The sequence below is a fragment of the Molossus molossus genome, unplaced genomic scaffold (genome assembly GCF_014108415.1).
Source record: "Molossus molossus isolate mMolMol1 unplaced genomic scaffold, mMolMol1.p scaffold_m16_p_5, whole genome shotgun sequence".
In the NCBI taxonomy this organism is placed as follows: domain Eukaryota; kingdom Metazoa; phylum Chordata; class Mammalia; order Chiroptera; family Molossidae; genus Molossus; species Molossus molossus.
In genome coordinates this window covers 97,080,042-97,099,989 of record NW_023425388.1, presented here as the reverse complement: position 1 = coordinate 97,099,989, position 19,948 = coordinate 97,080,042, and positions in this window count along the sequence as shown.

Genomic DNA, 19,948 nt, shown 5'->3' with positions numbered 1-19,948 from the left:
TGGACACAGTTTATAGCAGTTGATTTTGTGCCAAAAGATTTTGGCAGCATCTACAATCATACTGATAACCCCATTAACTGAGCCATTGCTTTTGATCATTATGAAGATATTACCATGAAAATCCAGCCAACATTTGAAATAAGAGATGATCCATAGAGTCCAGGATAATAAGGAAGCTAAAGTCTCATCACTGGAAATGACCCAATTATACTTCACTATAAATAATATCTTTTACAGCAACACCTGTTAGAAATACAAATATTATATAGCCTTGCTCTTTTTAAGATAGTCTTTTCTAATACTTCAAAAAATTGATTTTTCCCATTTGGTTGTCAGAGCAAATGGTGCTTAGTTGGTATGTAGTGCAACTGGAAAATAAATACAATCTGAAAGAATAGATTCCAGAATGCTAAAATGAATTAATGCCATCTTAGCATAATGCTCATGAACTAGCAAACATGGAGGTTTAGTTTAGGCTATTCTATCATCAAACTTACATACCTACACCCTCTACTTAAGAAATATCTGAATCCTGTTTTGGAATTATAGTCAGAGACTCTGTAGCATCTATAGATTTCCAAAGCAGCCACTTTCTATTTGTACATGATTGATTTCTCTTAAAAACATAGGTCAATTCCTTGAATTAAGCAAAGTATACAACAGATAATGCTACCCAAGAGTTCCTAAAATAGTTCAAATATCAGGTTATTATAGCATTAATGAATTATCCTTACATTATCTTACTGGAACCTGGAATACTGAATGTAGTATTATTTTGAGAAGAAAAGATGGGTAATATCTGTTTATGATCCTTCAAATAATGTCAAGCATAATGATGCACACATAAACTATTGATATGTTTGTATATTCAAAGAGATCATTAAACATTTAGAAAATAAATTCATATTTCAAAATTAATATAAATAATGTAACTATGAATACATATATGTATATGTGCAGCTACTATAAAAAGTGAGTTTAAATGGCAGTAGGAGTCATTGTAAAGTAGGTATACTTGATTGTTGATCTTTGCTGTAGTCAAATTGAACTTTTGTGATTTTTAAAAAAGAATTGTATTTTGCTCTATTCTGAATTTTTTTTTAACACAAAGGTCTGACTTTCAATAGATCTTAGGAAGGGATCTTCTCTGCAATTGCAAAACCCCATCCTCCTTTCTGTTTCTACATTTCTATGAAACTTAATGTAAATATGTTTAAATCTATATACAATGTCTGCATATTAAATAATTTTAGTCAAATTTGCATCTTGAGCTTTATCTGCAATTTGAAATTGAAATAATGTTGCATTTATCAAAGGTTCTTCATCAACTTTGAGAAGGGAAAACTATTTTGGCGGGGGGCATGCAAAGAACATTAAACTTCTTAGAAGGCTCACTAGAAGGACAGTTGAAATCAAAACCAAGACAAATCACTAAATTGCTAATTTAACCAATGTAAATATTTAGTGTGCAAACCACTTTGTGATCTGACAATACCAAAATAATAACATATACATCATACCTCCAGAAATTTGTAAGAGCTCACAACCTTCCCAAGAACATAAATCTGTCTCTCATTTTGACCAGCCTGCAGACATTTCTTTAGAACCTAAAACTAAATGGCTGTGCAGAAAGTTGTTTTTCTTAACAGACACAGTGTTTCATGAATATTTATATAACATTCTAAGAAAATAGAGATCCCCTCTGCTTTGGACAGTTTTATAAGTTGTTCTAGTAAAATAAATATATTTATATATATTTGAAAACAGAGCATGGAATATCTAAAACGTGGTATGTTTTGAGAAATTATACTGAATATAAAAACTGATACAAAAATTACTATTTAAAGAAATAAATATTATCTCTATTAAGTAAAGGTGTAGGTTTTCTTCAAGAGGTAACCAGAGTGACTATGTCTTAATCATTTCCTGTAAGTGCAAACAAAGAAAACAACTAAGAGATTGTATTTTCAATTAATAACTGTATTCATACTATTCTTTGTAGATTGATATTTAGAATATGAAACAGTGTTTCTAAAATTGGACAGAGATATAGAAATCTAACATGTTTCTATAATAACTTTATACAGTTATAAAAATAAATATAGTTTACATTTTTGAAATATATATTTCTAGAATGTAAAGTACAGCATAGGGAATATGGTCAATAATATTGTGTTAACTATTCATGGTGTTAGATGGATACTAGAGTTATAAGGATGATCACTTCATAAGTTATATAAATGTGTAATCACTATGTTGTATACCTGACACTAATACATTATAGGTAAACTGTGATTGAAAAAAATGTTTTAAAATCATATATTTCCATGAATTTAGTCTACTGTTATACTACATTATTATAAAATTTGCTTTGAAAAATATGACTGTAGTCATATTCTTAATATATCACATATTTGTTTTCCTAACATTAATGTATAAAAGCTTTTGGATGACCGTAAATTTTGGTGGGTTTTATTGTTTTTAGTTCCTCTTGGAAAACAAAAGTCCTGTCCTCTATCTTGCATTATTCTACAGTTTAATACTTAGAAGAACTTTGTAGTAATTTCTGAGAATGTTCGCAGGAGTGACTAAATTCTTACAATATCAAGAATAGCAGCAACAACAAGAACAAACATTGTGTTTTTATGATCCCTAACAAAACGAATCAAGAAACAGTTCTAAATATTTTCACATATTTATAACAGTAAATAACTTTTCAATATCTTCATGACCTTAAATGTATTTCAGTTTTTCTTTTAGATCTAGGAAGAACAAAAACATAAACAAAAGCTATGATTACTTTGAACACTTTGCACATTTAAATGAAAATATGTTGTTAATTCTACCATGCTGGATGGATAACTTATAGTATTCTAAATTTTTCCTGTAAATTTATTTTTGTTGTCATTATTCCTCACCCAAGGATATTTTTCCATTGATTTCTTTTTTCTTTTTTTATATAGAATGGAAGGGACAGAGAAAGAAAGAGGAAGAAACATCAATGTGAGAGAGACACATTGATTGGTTGCCTCTTTCATGACCCTGATCAGAGCAGGGGATCAACCTGCAACCCAGGTACATGCCCTTGACTGGGAATCAAACCTGCGTTCCATCAGTACCCGGGCCGATGCTCTAACTGCTGAGCAAACCCAGCCAGGGCTTTCTTGTAAATATTTTGCCTATTACTTTTCCTAGATTTAATATGACTTATTTCACTTAAGTAATCAATATGCTCTAATAAAAGAGGACATTTAATATATGATGATATACAAAGGCGAAACCTATCATGAATACAATATTATGTCATGGACAGTCAGAAAAGCAGAAAAGAGCATTTGAAATTTACTTCTTAAGAATGACAAAAAGGGTTCTCCAGAAGTAAAAACAAGTTTATCAAGCAAAGTAAGACAAATTCTAAATATGAAATTGAGATTATAAAATTTTGAATGATTCTATGATGGGAAGAACCCAATATGGATGCAAAAGAACCTGTCTAGTTCAACTGGTATTTGAAGAAAATTTGAGAAATAAAATTTAAAAAGCCACATTTATTTATAAGAAAAAAAATATCTGAAGACACAACTAATAACATTTTAAAGGTGCCTATAGGCTAATATGTAATAGAAAAAGACAAGTAAGAAAATCAAATTATTGAATAAATTCAGAACAAGAATTATATCAAGGTAGAAACAGGCTGTTCATTACAAGTGGAATGAAGCTGACAGTGGAAAATGGTGAAGCTGAATGACTCAGCTTTTATTTTGATTTTGTTTTTTTGTTTAAGAATGATATTCACCCTGAAAAAAACTTGAGCAGTTTTGGTATAAGGAAAGAAATCTTAATTAAGTCAGTAGACTATAAAATGAATAAAAATTAAAGAGTGTTTATTTTATGTACTTAATTGCATGTATAGAATTTCCAAATTGTTATTGTCAGTCTTGTAAGAACCTCCAGGTCCGCCCTGGCCGGTTTGGCTCAGCGGTTAGAGCATCAGCCTGCCGTTTCGAGAGACCCGGGTTCGGTTCCCGCTAAGGGCACGTACCTTGGTTGCAGTTTGTCCCCGGTCGTGCGGGTGGCAGCCACTCGATGTGTCTCTTTCACATCGATGTTTCTCTCTCTTTCTCTCTCTCTCTTCCTCTCTCTCCCTCCCACTCTACCTGAACAAAAAAAAAGTGTCCTCGGGTGAGGATAAAAAAAAACAAAAAACAAAACAAAAAAAAAGAACCTCCAGGTCAAGAAATATTATAACAAAAAATTGAAGATGAGCAAATCTTCTAATTTTCAACCAGGGGAATAAAGTGAATTTTATAAAATATTGATTGGAAAACTTAATACCCATTTGGACAAGATTAGCATATGGCTTAATAGAAAGAAATTAAGACAACTGTTTAAAAAATCAGTGATTTGTAGAGACCACTGTAGGTTTAATATGATCTAGCTCTTGCAGGTTATATTAGTTTTTTATTGCTAATATAAAAATTGCCACAAATTTAGTGGCTTAAAACAGCATATTTAGTCCTGGCCAATTTGGTTTAGTGGTTGGAGCTTTGGCCCCAGGGCCAGAGAGTGAGGATTCAGTTCCTGCTAAAGGCACGTACCTCGGTTGCAGTTTGTTCCAGGCTCTGGATGGGGTCATGTGTGTGGCAACCACTCAATGTCTCTCTCTCACATCGATGTTTCTCTCTCTCTTTCTTTGTAGCTCCCTCCTGCTCTAGCTGAAGATAAATGCAAAAATGTCCTCAGGTGAGGGATAAAGAAACCACACATATTTATTTATTATTAGCATATTTATTATTTTCTAAATGATCATTAGCATATTATTAGCATATTTATTATATTACAATTTTCTAGGTCAGAAATCTGATGCAAATCTCACTAAACCCAAAATGTCGGCAGAATGCATTTCATCTGGAAACTCTGAAGAAGGATGCATTCCTCCTTTATTTTGTTTATTGGCAATTGTTGGAACTGCTTTCCAAGGTCTCTTGCTAGTTTAAGTTATGGGTCATTCTCAGCCTTTAGACTCTAAAGTTTAGAGGCTTCCACATTCCTTGGTTTGGAACCTCTTTCTTCCATCATGAAAGCCAGGTGTGTTAAGAACTTATCATACTGAATCTCTATTCTCTCCTCTACAATTTTTTGTCTTCATAATTTTTTTTTTTCTTTATTGGTTTTAGAGAGAGAGGAAGGGAGAGGGAGATAGAAATTTTGATGACAGAAAGCATTGATTGGCTGCCTCCTGCATGCTTCCCACTGGGGACTGGGCCCATAACCTGGGCATGTGCCCTGACAGGGAATTGAACTGGCAACTTATTGGTGCATGGATTGATGTTCAACCACTGAGGCACACCGGCTGTGCTCTTCTCTTCAATTTTTTTAAGGACTCTCATAATTAAAATGTATCCACATGGATAATCCAGTATAGTCACCCCATATCAAGATCCTTAACCTTGATTACATTTGCAATGTCCCTTTATCCATGTAAATTAACATATTGATATAATCTGGAGATTAGTGGATGAACATATTTGGGGGCCATTATTCTACCTACCACAGTCTGCCCACTGGTGCCCAGAGACTATTGCCTGTTGCATATGCAAAATGAATTCATGCCATCCAATATACTCAAAGTTTCAATTCATCATAGCATCAACTCAATGTCTAAAATCTCATTTAAATTTTATAAAGTTAAAAATCTAAAATTATCTAAATCACTTAAATTCTATATGGGTGAAGCTCTTAGTATAATCCATTCTGTAACAAAATTTTTCTCCATCTGTGGAACTATAATCTCAAAATGTAATCATGAGACAGGCAGAGGATTACAGATATGGATATTCTTGTTCAAAGGGGAGAAATAGAAGGTAAAATAGAGCCATGTGTTGCATGCAATTTTGAAATCCAGCTGAGCCAACTCTATTTGATTTCTAGGTCTGAGAATAATACTCTGTGGCTTGGTGCTCTATCCTGAGGATTCAGAGCTCTGCCTTTTGAATCATTTTTACTTTTTCATGAAAGGTAACACTTGTTTGCCATGAGTAGTTTATCAATATGTTTCCTGCAAGTAGAATTTTTGGGTGGGGGGCACTCACCAGTCTTCATTCACTTCTTACTCTCTCTGTCCCTTTCATTCCAAGCTGGCAGTGTTTCTGCTAGTATAAATTTCTCAAGAATTTTATGGGTTTCCTGTAATAGCTTGTCACAAAGATTCAAACATTAGACAAAAGGCTAGTGCACAGACCTTTCCTTGGTTATTTCATTTTTATTTTTGACATTTTCTCCTATGACTGAGATAATGCATAATTACATTTGTTGTTAGCTTCTGTAGTTATTTTAACAATGGCTTGGTGAATATAAGGAAATCATGTTTCCAAATTTATAGATAAATAAAAATTGCAAAACAAATTAAGTAAAATGGCATGAGCAGCTCTATGAAATTTCCCTTTGTATATAAAAGCCATGGAAGACATGGCTTTTAGAAGTATAAATGCAAACAACTTAGGTAGAAATTTTTATTTACTATAAACTCAGTAATATTATTTTGGGTTGGAGACCAAAGGAATAGCAATCACAAATTAAACACCCTTTGGTTGATATATAATATATAGAATAATAAAAAAATGTCAATTCTACTCATCTATAATGTTACCAGCACCTAAAGGTAACAATGATTTGCTCCCTGCACACACCTGCAACTACCTAAAAATAAAGCGGTATTTTCCACCAGGAGTTGAAATGTAAGCACAAAGCTAAATAGCTAGTGTGTGATATACCTGAAGGAGACAGAAGGCTCTAAGTCCTAATTAAAAGTTAATATAGTTAAAGAAATAACAGTTTAGTCATAGATGTAGTTTCATAGTTTAGAAGCAGAACAGACTAAAAACTAAAATAAAATAACCCAAAGAGTTACTGAGGCCTGGCTCATATATATGTAGGGGGCAAGTAAAAGTCAAGCTCTGTTCAGAGAACTTTTTTCAAACTATGTGTTGGGGGCGTGGGTGTTTGATAGAGAAAGTTTAGATACTTTCTCAACCTTATTATTATTTAAACTAATAGGCTATATCAAGGTAAAGCCATTAAGTGCTCAATTTGTCTATCTTCCTGCATTATAAATGCATATTCACAAAAACTTTTATATACTGTTTAGGTTTTGTTCTACATAGATCTGCAACTCTGGAAAAAAATAGGCCATACATGACATTTTATAGCTTCTGATAACAATAATTTTTCATGGTAAATAAATACACTTTTTTTAGATATGTGATTTCCCAGTAAGTTTGAACGTGCAGACAGTAGCATTTGGAATAATCCTAACATTAATACTGTAGCTGTGGGGCAGGTTTATTTTTATGACAAATGAACAAAATTTAGTTTGGTGCCTTTTCAATCTAAAAACTAGACTCAATCAACATTGGACACTGACAAAAAAATGTTTTGGGGCCTTAGACACAAAGTCATACTCTGGGAGTAGTGCCCTTATTCTAGGAACTAGAAACTGTGCCATGGGAAAAAAATCTTGATTGAACAATTATTTGAACAATCTAGAGGTGAATAATCAACCATAAGATAGGAAAGTAGCATCTTTTGTGTCTTCAACTACTTAAAAGATTTCATGCAGACAATGATTAGATTTGTTTTGTTAGGCAATTTTTAAAGTTGTTTAAAATGTTATAAGCAAGAAATCAAATGTTCAAGGACATACCTTTTAGTTAAATGACTTAGAGTATGTGTTGTTCACTTTTGAAAGTGTTTAGGCATATTTGGCTATTGAAAAGCAAAGTCAAACAATGGAAGGAAAATTGAGGGAAATACTTTTCATGTGCTTCAAAATGATCTATAAATTAGTGCTTTCAAATTTCTATGTATTTTCATGTTTATTTGCCTATATTTTTAATTTAACAAAAGAGCAAGAAAAACAATATTCTACACATTTATTTCAAAGAGATACATTGCAATGTTTTTATATTAAAAAATATTTTATCTCTCTTTTAATTTAATTGATTAAAATTCAATTGAAAAAAGGAATTGGATATATCTGGTTTCAACATTTTCTATACAAGTAACCTTGGGCAAATTGACAGTCAAGGTCATGAAACCATCCAGAAAGACATTTAAAGGAAAGAAAGAATAATGTTTTGGGAAATAATGGAGCTAACAACAGAATTTAAAGGATGAATGCGAGATAAGTTTTAGAAAAGAAAATATGATGTAAACATAGAGGTAATATCTGAATTGAATGGTAGACAATGCTAGTCACCTTGTAAGAACTTTGTCAGTGAAGCTGAGAACAGAAATCCCATTGCAGAAACTTCAGAGAATAGAACTGAAGGCAGTAAAAAGGAAGGGGTAGGGGCACTGAATATAGAACACTTTTCCCATAACATTCTGAATTAAGATAAAGGTAAACATGGTTATCTCAAAGGAAGTTAAGTTATAAGAAGAAATGCTTTTGAGATATATGTAGCAGGTTTGTGTGAAGGCGAAGAAGAAATGAAGAAAAAAAGAAAAGCAGGTACATCATAATGTGTTATTCTTTGCTTAATGGAAAAGGACAGAATTCATTGTATAGATGGCAGGATTAGGTGTGGAGAGGGTAAAGAATGTTTCTTCCACTGGAATATGAAGCATGATGTTAGAATTTCTGCACTTCATTTCACATGATTAGGTGTCTGAGAAAATTTGCTAATGGGTACAATTTTCTACAATGTCAAAAGTTTATAATGTATAAAAATAGGGCCTTAAATTTTTAACTTTTTATTTTTTAAGAATAAAGTACAGTGGAGAGGCATTTTTATATAGTTTATTAGAAAACACTGTTAAATACTGAGCCACTATGATGTGTTCTTCAAGATAAGCAATAGTGGGAAATATCTATTTATAATAATCACACTCATGCAACTAAAACAATGTGATAAAATTAGTTATACATGTCATGTTTCAAGAGCAGGGTTATAGTAATTAAGAGGTATAGCTCGAACTCAATTAATTGCTATACAATTCTAGGAATAATAGAAGAGAGTGAGTTTAGGAAAAAATAGCAGTTGGAAGATAATTTTTTTTTTCCTTTAAAGAAAATATATTTTCCTAGAGTTTTATCTTTCACTTCTATATACTGTCTTTAAAGTGATTTTTGGGGGGAGTCTAGAAACCGGCTTTTTAAAAAAATTATCTTCATTTATTCTTCACATATCAATGCTATAATTTAAAACTGGCTTACTATAAATCAATATGCCAAACCACAACATAAAAATGGCTTAAGATATCAGTTTTGATTCAACCTATTATTTTAAATATGTTAATCTTCTAAATAACTATTTTGTTCTTGCTTATATAGAAAGGATCATTTTCTTTTTATATTTATGAATACTATTTTTATGAGCATATTAAACACAAAGTCAACAAATCTAAAATCTGTAAGTATTGAAGAAACACTTTAGTATCTATAAATATTGTATGAAACATGATAATTTAGGAGAGAAATAAAAGTGTTTTTGAGTGGACAAGTGATTCCTGTACCACAATTATAGTAAAGATAAAATGCTAGTGTTTTAAACTATTAAGGCAGCTGTAAAACATTATCATAGAGTGGATAGCTTATAAACAAAAGAAATTTACTTCTCAAAATTCTAGAAGCTGTAAAATTCAAGATCAAGAAACCAGGAAATTTAGTGTCTGGTGAGGACTTGTTTCCTAGTTCATAGACTGGCATGTCCTGGATTTGTCCTCACATAGCAGAAGGGACTAAAAACCTCTCTGAGGTCTCCTTCATAAGAGTATGAGTTTTATTCATAAGGGTTTCACCACATGACCTAATCAGCTCTTAAAGGCTTAATCGCCTGATACAATCACATTGGGGTTAGGATTTCAACAAATGAATTTTGTGTGGACACAAGGACGCAGGATATAACCATTTGTATGCACAAGAAAGTGAATATATTTAAACTTTGCACTTACGTGACTTCAATCAATTCAAACCTTTAATGTTGTATTTCATTTATTATTTTTTAAATTAATTAATTTATTTTTGTTACAGATGTTACTCCTCCCCCCCCCCCCACTAACTCCCCCCTCTCCCTCCCTCCTGCCCTGTCCCAAGCTTTGTTGTCCATGTCCATTGTTCATGCGTACATGTATATAAGATCTGTGGTTTATCTCTCCCCCAACACCCTCTCTTCAGGGTATTGTCAGTCTGTACCACACTTCCACGTCTCTGGGACTACCAATTCCTGAGACTGTTATGATCATTATATTCCACAAATAAGTGAGATCTTATGATACTTATCTTTCTCTCTTTGGCATGTTTTACTTAGGATAATACTTTCCAGTTCTCTCCATGTCGTCTCAAAGGATAAGAGATCTTTCTTTCTTGCAACAGCATAGTACTCCATTGTGTATATGGACCACAGCTTTTTTATCCATTCATCTACTAATGGGCATTTGGGCTGTTTCCAAATCTTAGCTATTGTCAATAGTGCTGCTACAAACATGGGGATACATATATTCTTTCTGATTGGTGTTTCAGGATTCTTAGGGTATATTCCTAGAAGTGGGATCACTGGGTCAAATGGCAGTTCATTTTTTAGTGTTTTGGGGTAACAACATATTGTTTTCCATAGTGGCTGCACCAGTCTGCATTCCCACCAGCAGTGTACTAGAGTCCCCTTTTCTCCACACCCTTGCCAGCACTTGTTGTTTGATTTGATGATGGCAGCCATTCTGGCAGGTGTGAAGTGATACCTCATAGTCGTTTTAATTTGCATATCTCTGATGATTAGTGACACTGAGCAGTTCTTCACATGTCTCTTAGCCATTCGTATGTCCTTTTTGGAGAGGTGTCTATTTAGTTCCTCTGCCCACTTTTTAATTGAGTTCTTTATCTTCCTTTTGTTGAGTTGTTTGAGCACTCTATATATATTAGAAATTAACCCCTTACCTAATATATCATTGGCAATTTTGCTCTCCCATACAGTGGGTTGCCTTTCCATTTTGATGATTGTATCTTTTGCTGTGCAGAAGCTTTTTCGTTTGATGTAGTCCCATGTGTTCATTTTCTCCTTTGTTTCTGTTGCCTTAGGTGATGTATCAGTGAAAATTCTCCTGCGTATGATGTCTGAAATTTTGTTGCCTACAGTTTCATCTAGGATTTTTATGGATTCATGAGTCACATTTAAGTCTTTTATCCATTTTGAGTTTATTCTTGTGTATGGTATAAGTTGATGGTCTAGTTTTATTCTTTGCATGTAGCTGTCCAATTTTCCCAAGACCATTTGTTAAAGAGGCTGTCTTTACTCCACTGTATGCTCTTGCCACCTTTGTCAAATATTAATTGAGCATATTGCATTGGGTTCATTTCTGGGTTCTCTGTTCTCTTCCACACGTCTATATGCCTGTTCTTGTGCCAGTACCAGGCTGTTTTGATTACCTCAAATCTGGTAATGTGATCCCTGCAACTTTGTTCTTTGTTTTCAAGATTGCTGTGGCTATTCGAGATCTTTTTGGTTCCATATGAACTTTTGAAGTATTTGTTCTAGTTCTGTGTAGTATGTCATTGATATTTTGATGGGGATAGCATTGAATCTAGATTGCTTTGGGTATTATGGACATTTTAATGACCTTAATTCTTCCAATCCATGAACAATGTATGTGCTTACACTTTTTAATATCTTTCTCTATTTCTTTTTTCAATGAACTGTTCTTTTCTGCGAATTGGTGATTTATTTCTTTGGTTAAGTTTATTCCTTCGTATCTTACTTTTTTTGCCGCGATGGTAAATGGGATTGTTGTTTTTTTTTGTTTTTTTTTTTTAGTTTCTCTTTCTGTGAGTTCATCAGTGGTGTATAAGAATGCCATCGATTTCTTGTTGTTAATTTCATATCCTGCTACTTTGCCAAATTCATTTATTAAGTCTAGTAAATTTTTGATCGAGTCTTTGGGGTTTTCTATGTATAGTATCATGTCATCTGCGAATAATGACAGTTTTACATCCTCCTTTCCAATTTGGATCCCTTTTATTCTTTCTTCCTGTTTGATTGCTGTGGCTAAGACTTGCAGTACTATGTTAAATAAGAGTGGTGAAAGTGGGCATCTTTGTCTTGTTCCTGTTGTTAAGGGAAATGCTTTTAATTTTTGTCCATTGAGTATGATGTTGGCTGTAGGTCTTTCATATTTGGCCTTTATTATGTTGAGATATTATCCCTCTATGCCCAGATTGCTGAGTGTTTTGTCAGAAATGGGTGCTGGATTTGTCAAATGCTTTTTCAGTGTCTAGTCATATAATAATATGATTTTTGTCTTTTATTTAGTTTATATGGTTTATCACATTTATTGATCTGCGAACATTGTACCAGCCTTGCATCCCTGGGATGAATCCCACTTGGCCATGGTGAATAATTTTTTTGATGTATTACTGGATTCGATTTGCTAGTATTTTGTTCAGGATTTTGGCATGTATGTTCATCAGGGATATTGGTCTGTAGTTTCTTTCTTTGTAGTGTTTTTTCTGGTTTTGAAATTAAAATTATGCTGGCCACATAAAACGAGTTTGGAAGTGTTCTTTCTTCTTGAATTTTTTGAAATAGTTTGAGAAAAATAGTTATTAGTTCTTCTTCAAATGTTTGGTAAAATTTTCCTATGAAGCCCTCCGGGCCTGGGTTTTCGTTTGCTGGGAGAGTCTTGATTACATCTTCAATTTCTTTTGTTGTTATTGGTTTATTCAAGTTTTCTATCTCTTCCTGGTTCAGTTTTGGGAGATTATGTGTTGCTAGAAATTTGTCCATTTTGGTTAGATTATCAAGTTTGTTGCCATATAATTGTTCATAATATTTGTTAATAATCCTTTGTATTTCTGTGGTGTCAGTTATTATTTCTCCTCTTTCATTTCTGATTTTTTGTATTTGGGTTCTCTCTGTTTCTTGGTGAATCTAGCTAACCGTCCATCAATCTTATTTATCTTTTCCAAGACCCAGCTCTTTGTTTCATTGATCCCTTGAATTATTTTTTTGGTGTCCATGTCATTTTTTCTGCTCTGATCTTTAGTATGTCATTCCTTCTACTTGCTCTGGGGATTACTTTTTGTTTGCTTTCTAGTTCTTTAAGTTGTGAAGTTAGATAGTCTATTGGAAATTTTTCTTGCTTCTTCACGTAGGCCTGTAGTGCTATGACCTTCCCTCTCAGAACTGCTTTTGCTGTATCCCATAGATTTTTTGTTTTTGTGTGTTCATTTTAATTGGTTTTCAGGAAGTTTTTAGTTTCTTCCTTGATCTCCATGGTAACCCATTCATTGTTCAAAACATGCTATTTAGCCTCCATGTGTTCAAATGTCTTAGCATGTTTTTGTTACGATTAATTTCTAGTTTTATGCCATTGTGATCAGAGAAGATGCTTGATATGATTTTAATCTTCTTGAACTTGTAGAGACTTAGTTTGTGTCCTAACATGTGGTCTTTCTTTGAGAATGTCCCATTTGCACTTGAGAATAACGTGTATTCTGCAATTTTGTGGTGCAATTATCTGTAAATATCTATTAAATCCATTTGATTTAGAGACTGTGTTTCCTTGTTAAGTTTTTGTCTAGAAGATCTATCCAGTGATGTCAATGGGGTATTGAAGTCCCCTGCTGTGATTGTATTGCTGTTGATTTTTCCTTTGAAGTCTTCCAAAAGATTTTTAATATATTTTGGTGCTCATATATTGGGTGCATATAATTTTTCCAAGGTTATATTTTCCTGGTGGATAAATCCTTTCAGTATTATGTAGTGGCCTTCATTGTCTGTAGTAATGGCCTTCATTTTGAAATTTATTTTATCAGATATGAGTATAGCTACCCCAGCTCTTTTTTTGCTTTCCGTTTGTTTGAAAGATTATTTTCCATCCCATCACTTTCAACCTATGTGAGTCTAATGTTGTGAGGTGGGTCTCTTATAAACAACATATAGATGAGTCATGCTTTCTTATCCAGTCAGTTACTCTGTGTCTTTTTATCAAAGCATTCAAACCATTCACATTTAAGGTGATAATTGATATGTACTTGTTTATTGCAATTTTTGTTTAATGTGGTTCTATTTTTATTTCTATTTCTTCTACTAATTACAAAAATCCTTTTAGCATATTTTGCAGTGCTGGTTTGGTGTTAATACATTCCCTTAGCCTTTTTTTTTTTTTTGGCCTGGAAAGCTCTTTATTTGATCTTCTATTTTGAATGATAGCCTTGCTGGGTAGAGTAGTCTTGGATTCAGATCTTAGTTTTTTATGACCTTGACTACCTCATGCCACCCGCTTCTGGCCTGTAGTGTTTTTGTTGAGAAGTCAGCTGAGAGCCTTATGGGGTTTCCTTTGTAGGTAACCTATTGCTTACCTTTTTCTGCCTTTAGGATTCTCTCTTTGTCTTTATTTTTTGGCATTTTAATTAGTATGTGTCTTTGTGTGGGCTTGTTTGTGTTCTTCTTACTTGGGGCTCTCTGTGCTTCTTAAAATTGAATGCCTTCTTCCTTCACCAAGTTAGGAAAGTTTTCTGTCACAATTTCTTCAAATATATTCTCTAACCCTTGCCCATTTTCTTCCTTTTTGGGGACTCCTGTGATGTGAACTTTATTACCTTTCCAGTTGTCCCACAATTTTCTTAAGCTATCTTCCTGTTTTTTAATTGTTTTTTTCATTTTGGTTTTCTGATTGGTTGATTTTTTTCTACCCTGTCTTCTAATTCACTGATCCAGTCCTCGGCTTCCTGTACTCTGCTGTTTAGACCTTCCAATGTGTTCTTAATTTCTGCTATGTCATTCTTCATGTTCACTTGGTTGGTTTTCTGTGTTACTATATCTTTTTTTTCATGATGCTGATGTCCTTACTCATGCTGTTGAGCTTCCTCAAGATCAAAGTTTTGAACTCTAGTTGTGATAATTTGCTTAGCTGCATTTCATTGATCTCATCTTCGATAGACTTCTCTTGTTCTTTCATTTTGGATTTGTATTTTTGTTTCACCATTTTGGTTATCTCAGTGGGTTTTGGAGCCTGCCAAATTTTCTCTGTGGGTGTTGGTCTTCTGCTGTTTGTGGCTCCCTCTACTCAGTTTGGATGAGCCTGGGTGGGCCCACGTTAAATATCACTGTCAAGTTATATTTTACTGGATAGATTAGCAAGCCAGGAAAGGTTCAGTTATTCTCCCATTTTTTCCTGGTGGCTAGTAGTCTCAGTTACTCATTGCCTTGGAATGTAGCCCTGGTGTTCTGCACAAGAGGATTTCTAGAGGGCAGGGTAGATGCTGTTTATTAATGAGCCTCAATTTGCATTTCTATGCCTCACCTGACAATGGCTGAATCCTCGAGGTGGGGCGGTGGTGCTGCTTTTCCCCACAGCTCAGGGAAGGAGAACACTGGCCACTGTCCTTTATGGTTGCAACTCACCAAAAAATCTGAGTGCTCTCCAAATCCCGGGTGTCCCCACAGAGTTCCAGTCCAGTCTGCCCTCCCTCTGCCATAGCCCCCAGGTGAGTGGTTATGTCTCTTTTAGCCTCTGTCCCGGCTCTCTGTGCTGTGGAGCAGACTTGGTCTTTATTCTCCAAGGGCTCTGCTCACAGATAAGACTGCTTCTGTTTGTGGGCTCCCAGCCCACCACCCTCTCACGCCTCTGCAGATCCTTTCAGTGTCCTTCGTTATATGGTCCTGTCCTGTTGTTTTTCTGTTGCTTTTTTTTTTAAGGATTTGTCTTTATTTTAGTTGTAATCCCTGTTTGGTGCTGGGAGATTGTCTGCATAGCTTCCAATCACTCCGCCTCTATTTTCACATCCTCTATGCCTATCTTGTGTGCAGCTGGGTCACACAGACTGGTACCCCAGCACCCTGAACGTTCCTCGGATAACTGGATTGCACAGTCCTTTTGGGGACAGGGCTCTATGCCTATGTTATGGTCTTCTGGGTCACACAGGCCTCTTTGGTGCCCCCATACCCTGCAGTTCCCTAAGGCGGGCAGCTGGATCGCACCAGTCTCTCTTGGGCTCTGGCTTCCCACTGCTCTTGGAGGCTACTGGACTGCACAGGCCTCTGTGGAGTCCCAGGTCCCACTGGTGGAGGCTAGAGAGTGTTTCTGCCCCGTGGAGCTCTACTCCTGCTCAGCTTTAGCTTTAGCTTTTGGGGATGGGTCTCAGCTGCTGGTCTGTGCTTCTGTTGCCTGGGATGGATGTCTGCTCCCCAGTCTCTTTTGCTGGGTGTATATCTGAACTCTGATCAAGCTGCTACTATGAGGGATGGTGCTGGACTCCGGGCTGTCTGAGGCTTCAGAAACAGTCACCTTGGGAGCTCCACTACTGTGCACTGGTCTGTGTTGACACAGAGTGTCCACTAGTCTGATGGTGCCAGGTGTGCTGGTATGCTCAGGTTGCTGGGCCCTAGCTGCTCCCACTGCCTCCTCCCAGGGAAGACCTGGGATCTTCCAAAATGGTGGGACCTCCCTGTGGAGCAGTGAGGAGAGCTCTGAAGGGCCGCTTACTGCAGTACCCGGCTGCTCCCATCCACAGCACAGGGATTTTCTGCTCTGTGGCTCTGCACTGCTCGGGTTTGGTTATCCACCTTTATGTCCAGTCACACTTGCTCACGCTCTCACACGCTCACCTTCCATCCAGTCCTGCCTGCCACTATCTTTATGTTATATTTTAGAATCAATCTAAATGCCCCAAATTTTTACCTAGAGTTTTCAGTTTCAGGGAATAATGTATACAAATCAAAAACTTAAAATAACAACAGATTATATCTTTTCTTGTGTCCATATTAAGGAAAGTAAGAAAACTTTACATTTTCACATGCTCTGTCTGAAAATCCAAGAACACCACCTCACAGGGACTTTAGAGGAGCATAGAAAATGTATATTTCTCTTCATCCAGCACCTAGTATGTACCTGTGAATGCTAATAAATATTTTTGACAAAGATAATGGTAACTGAGTACTGGTACTGAAAAGACAGTTATAACATTTGAATTGTGTTTTGTAGTAACAAAAATTGTAGTCTACTATTTCATAGTGATTGAACTACAAGTATTTCTCTCTAATCCTGCCATATCTAACACTAGCTTCATACCCTCTTTCTGCCTTTGGTTTTTCTATTCTATAAAGTTATTTCATAAGCAGAACAAATTACAATATGTTTATTTGATTGCCTCATTATCTTTTAGCATGAAGCCACAGTTGAATAACTTTTAATGAATCCAATATAAAGTAGATCGCATTGTCGTGGGATACCATTGCATATTACTGTTCGTCGCAGAAAATGAAAACCCATGGATTGCATAAACAGCATCATTTCCAAACCCCTATTCAAATTAGGGATCTCATACTTAATATTAACAATATGTATTCATCTATATTATACCTGACTACTTCTACTGCTATAAAATGTTGACTCTAGACTTAGTATATTTTGCTTGAATAACTCCAACCATTGAAAAATATTTCATTCCCTTAACCAAATCCTAAATTCAGTTAGTTCCTAGCCTTTCTCCTTTGTTCAACTTTTCAGAATATATATAGACTAAATCTTATAACTCTTCAATACAACAGCTTTAAAAAAGTTAAAGAAAGTCTGGCTGGTGTGGCTCAGTAGTTGAGCATTGACCCATACACAAAGAGGTTGCCGGTTCAATTCCTGGTCAAGACACAGTCCCAGGTTGTGGGCCGATCCCCATTGAGGGGTATGCAGGAGGCGCCAATGAATGTTCTCTCTCATCAATATTTCTATCTCTCTCTTTCTTTCCATTCCTCTCTCTCTAAAATCAATAAAGAAAAAAAAAGTTAGAGAGACTGTTAATATTTGTCATAGTCTGACCAGATTTTCTGTTTACCTTGGAAAGTTCTAGTTTATGACTGTTTTCCTGAAAGAGCATTTGTCCACCATAAAAATTGTCCCAAATTTTTAATTAAAAAAATAAGTAGTAGTATTAAAAATTGGATAAAATAAGCCAGAATTAGTTTAGTAGACCTTTAATTACTTCTTACATCACCTGGCAAGATATCTTTTAGGAGTGTGTGTGATATATGTTCAGTAACAGTTATCAATTTAACATGTGATCAAATTTGATAAATGAACAAAGATAACTCATCACTCTTTTCCTGAGAACACTTACTGATAAAAATATAGTGCTGAGGAATAGGCTAAGCTAGGAGCAGTAAATTCATTCCAGCCTTGTGCAGCAGTAGGGAAATTATTCAGCCTGAGATCCCTGTATACTGTCTGTGCCAGACAACTCTGTCATGGCCTATGCCACAGCTTGTGAAACATATGAAGCTGCCAAACTACTCGTGAGTGTGTTCAGTAGGAAATGTGAGGAATTACACATTAAAAATATATGTGGGAAGTGCAGTGAGTAGTACCACTGTACAGCAAATAGAGAAAAATCTGAATTTTCTTGCAATAGCAGTTTAGTTAATTCCACACATGGTACAGATCTTCAACTGTTATTTAAATAACTTTTTTTTTATTTTAGATTACATTCTAATAAAAATTAAGAATTGAATTTTTATTGCTCAACAAAGTTAATAGTAAATATGATTGTTGTACAAAACTTGAAGACATGGAAAATGGTAAATTATAATGTGCAGTAAAAGAAAACACATTTCCATTTTACTTTAAAGTATAACTTATTTTGTAGATCAAGGAATTGTTCTTGTGAATTAATTTTGGTTATTTTCAACTCCCAGGTTTTTGTGAAAGTAAAAACAAATATAAAATCTTAAATGATTGTTATAGTTTTATTTTTGTTAAAATGGAAGCAATTCACAAACACTTAAATGGTTCCAAATTTATATCAATAGATGTTTTAAATAAAAAGAACAGGTAAGATTACTCAAATAATGATTTGGTATTTTATCCAATACATGGGATAAAAGTAAGGCTTTAGGAATTTCACTAGACATAATTCTGAATGATTTTGTAAATTCAGTTAAAAAGATTTATGATAAATAACCCCCTTCCTCCACTTACCACTCCAAGACCTGAAAAAATAAAATAAAATAAATAATTGTACAATAAAATTTTAAAAATCATTGAATATATAGTAAGATTATTAGTAACAATACTGACACTAACAAAGTAAAATTGGGTGACCCACAGAATTATGGTAAGAACAGTTTTTTTCTAACTTAGAAATCCTATGCAGGCAATGTTGTTGAAAACGGTCATATAAATGAACATTTCATAATTGCAAACAAAGAAGCAGTGATATTTTAGCCATTGAAATGGAATCGATAATTGTCAAATGTTATATATATATATATAAGAATCATTGAGATATATACTTTTTGTGATAAAACTGAGGTTTAATCATAATCTTCATCATCATCATTTCTTTAGCATGGCAATTCACACTAGCAGTCTTTGCTGCCTGGTATCAAGTGAATTTTAGAAAAATTTCATATTGCATAAACATATTTTGTAATAAATCCATATCAATTCTGTTGAACCTTTTAAACAGTGAGTCCTGTATATTTGATTACATTTGTTCCAAATCAGTTGAAAATCTTCAAACATTTCAATGAATAAAGAATCAAAATAGATTTTTTGTAGCTATCAGAGAATTTTAATTATTGAAAATAGTTTGTAAATAAGGCTATATTACAGAAACACAAAAAAGGTATTACCATAAAGTAAAAGATAAAACAAATTGAATAGTTAATGAGAAACTAAATAAGGTATGAAGTTTAATTCTAAAATTCTGTAATTATTCCATGTTATAAATTTTGAGAAAAATAATTTTACATAAGTTTTAGTTTTATTGAATAAATTTATATTCTATAGTGGAATACGATTTTATTGAGGTGGCCTAAAATTTGTTACATCCAGATTTGGAAAACACGTTGAAACTAAATATTAAAAATATAGCTTATTCAAAAAATTTTAGGTTGAAACTATGTTATGTCTTTAAAAGGTTCTCTAAATATCAAACAACAAGTGCTGGCGATGGTGTGGA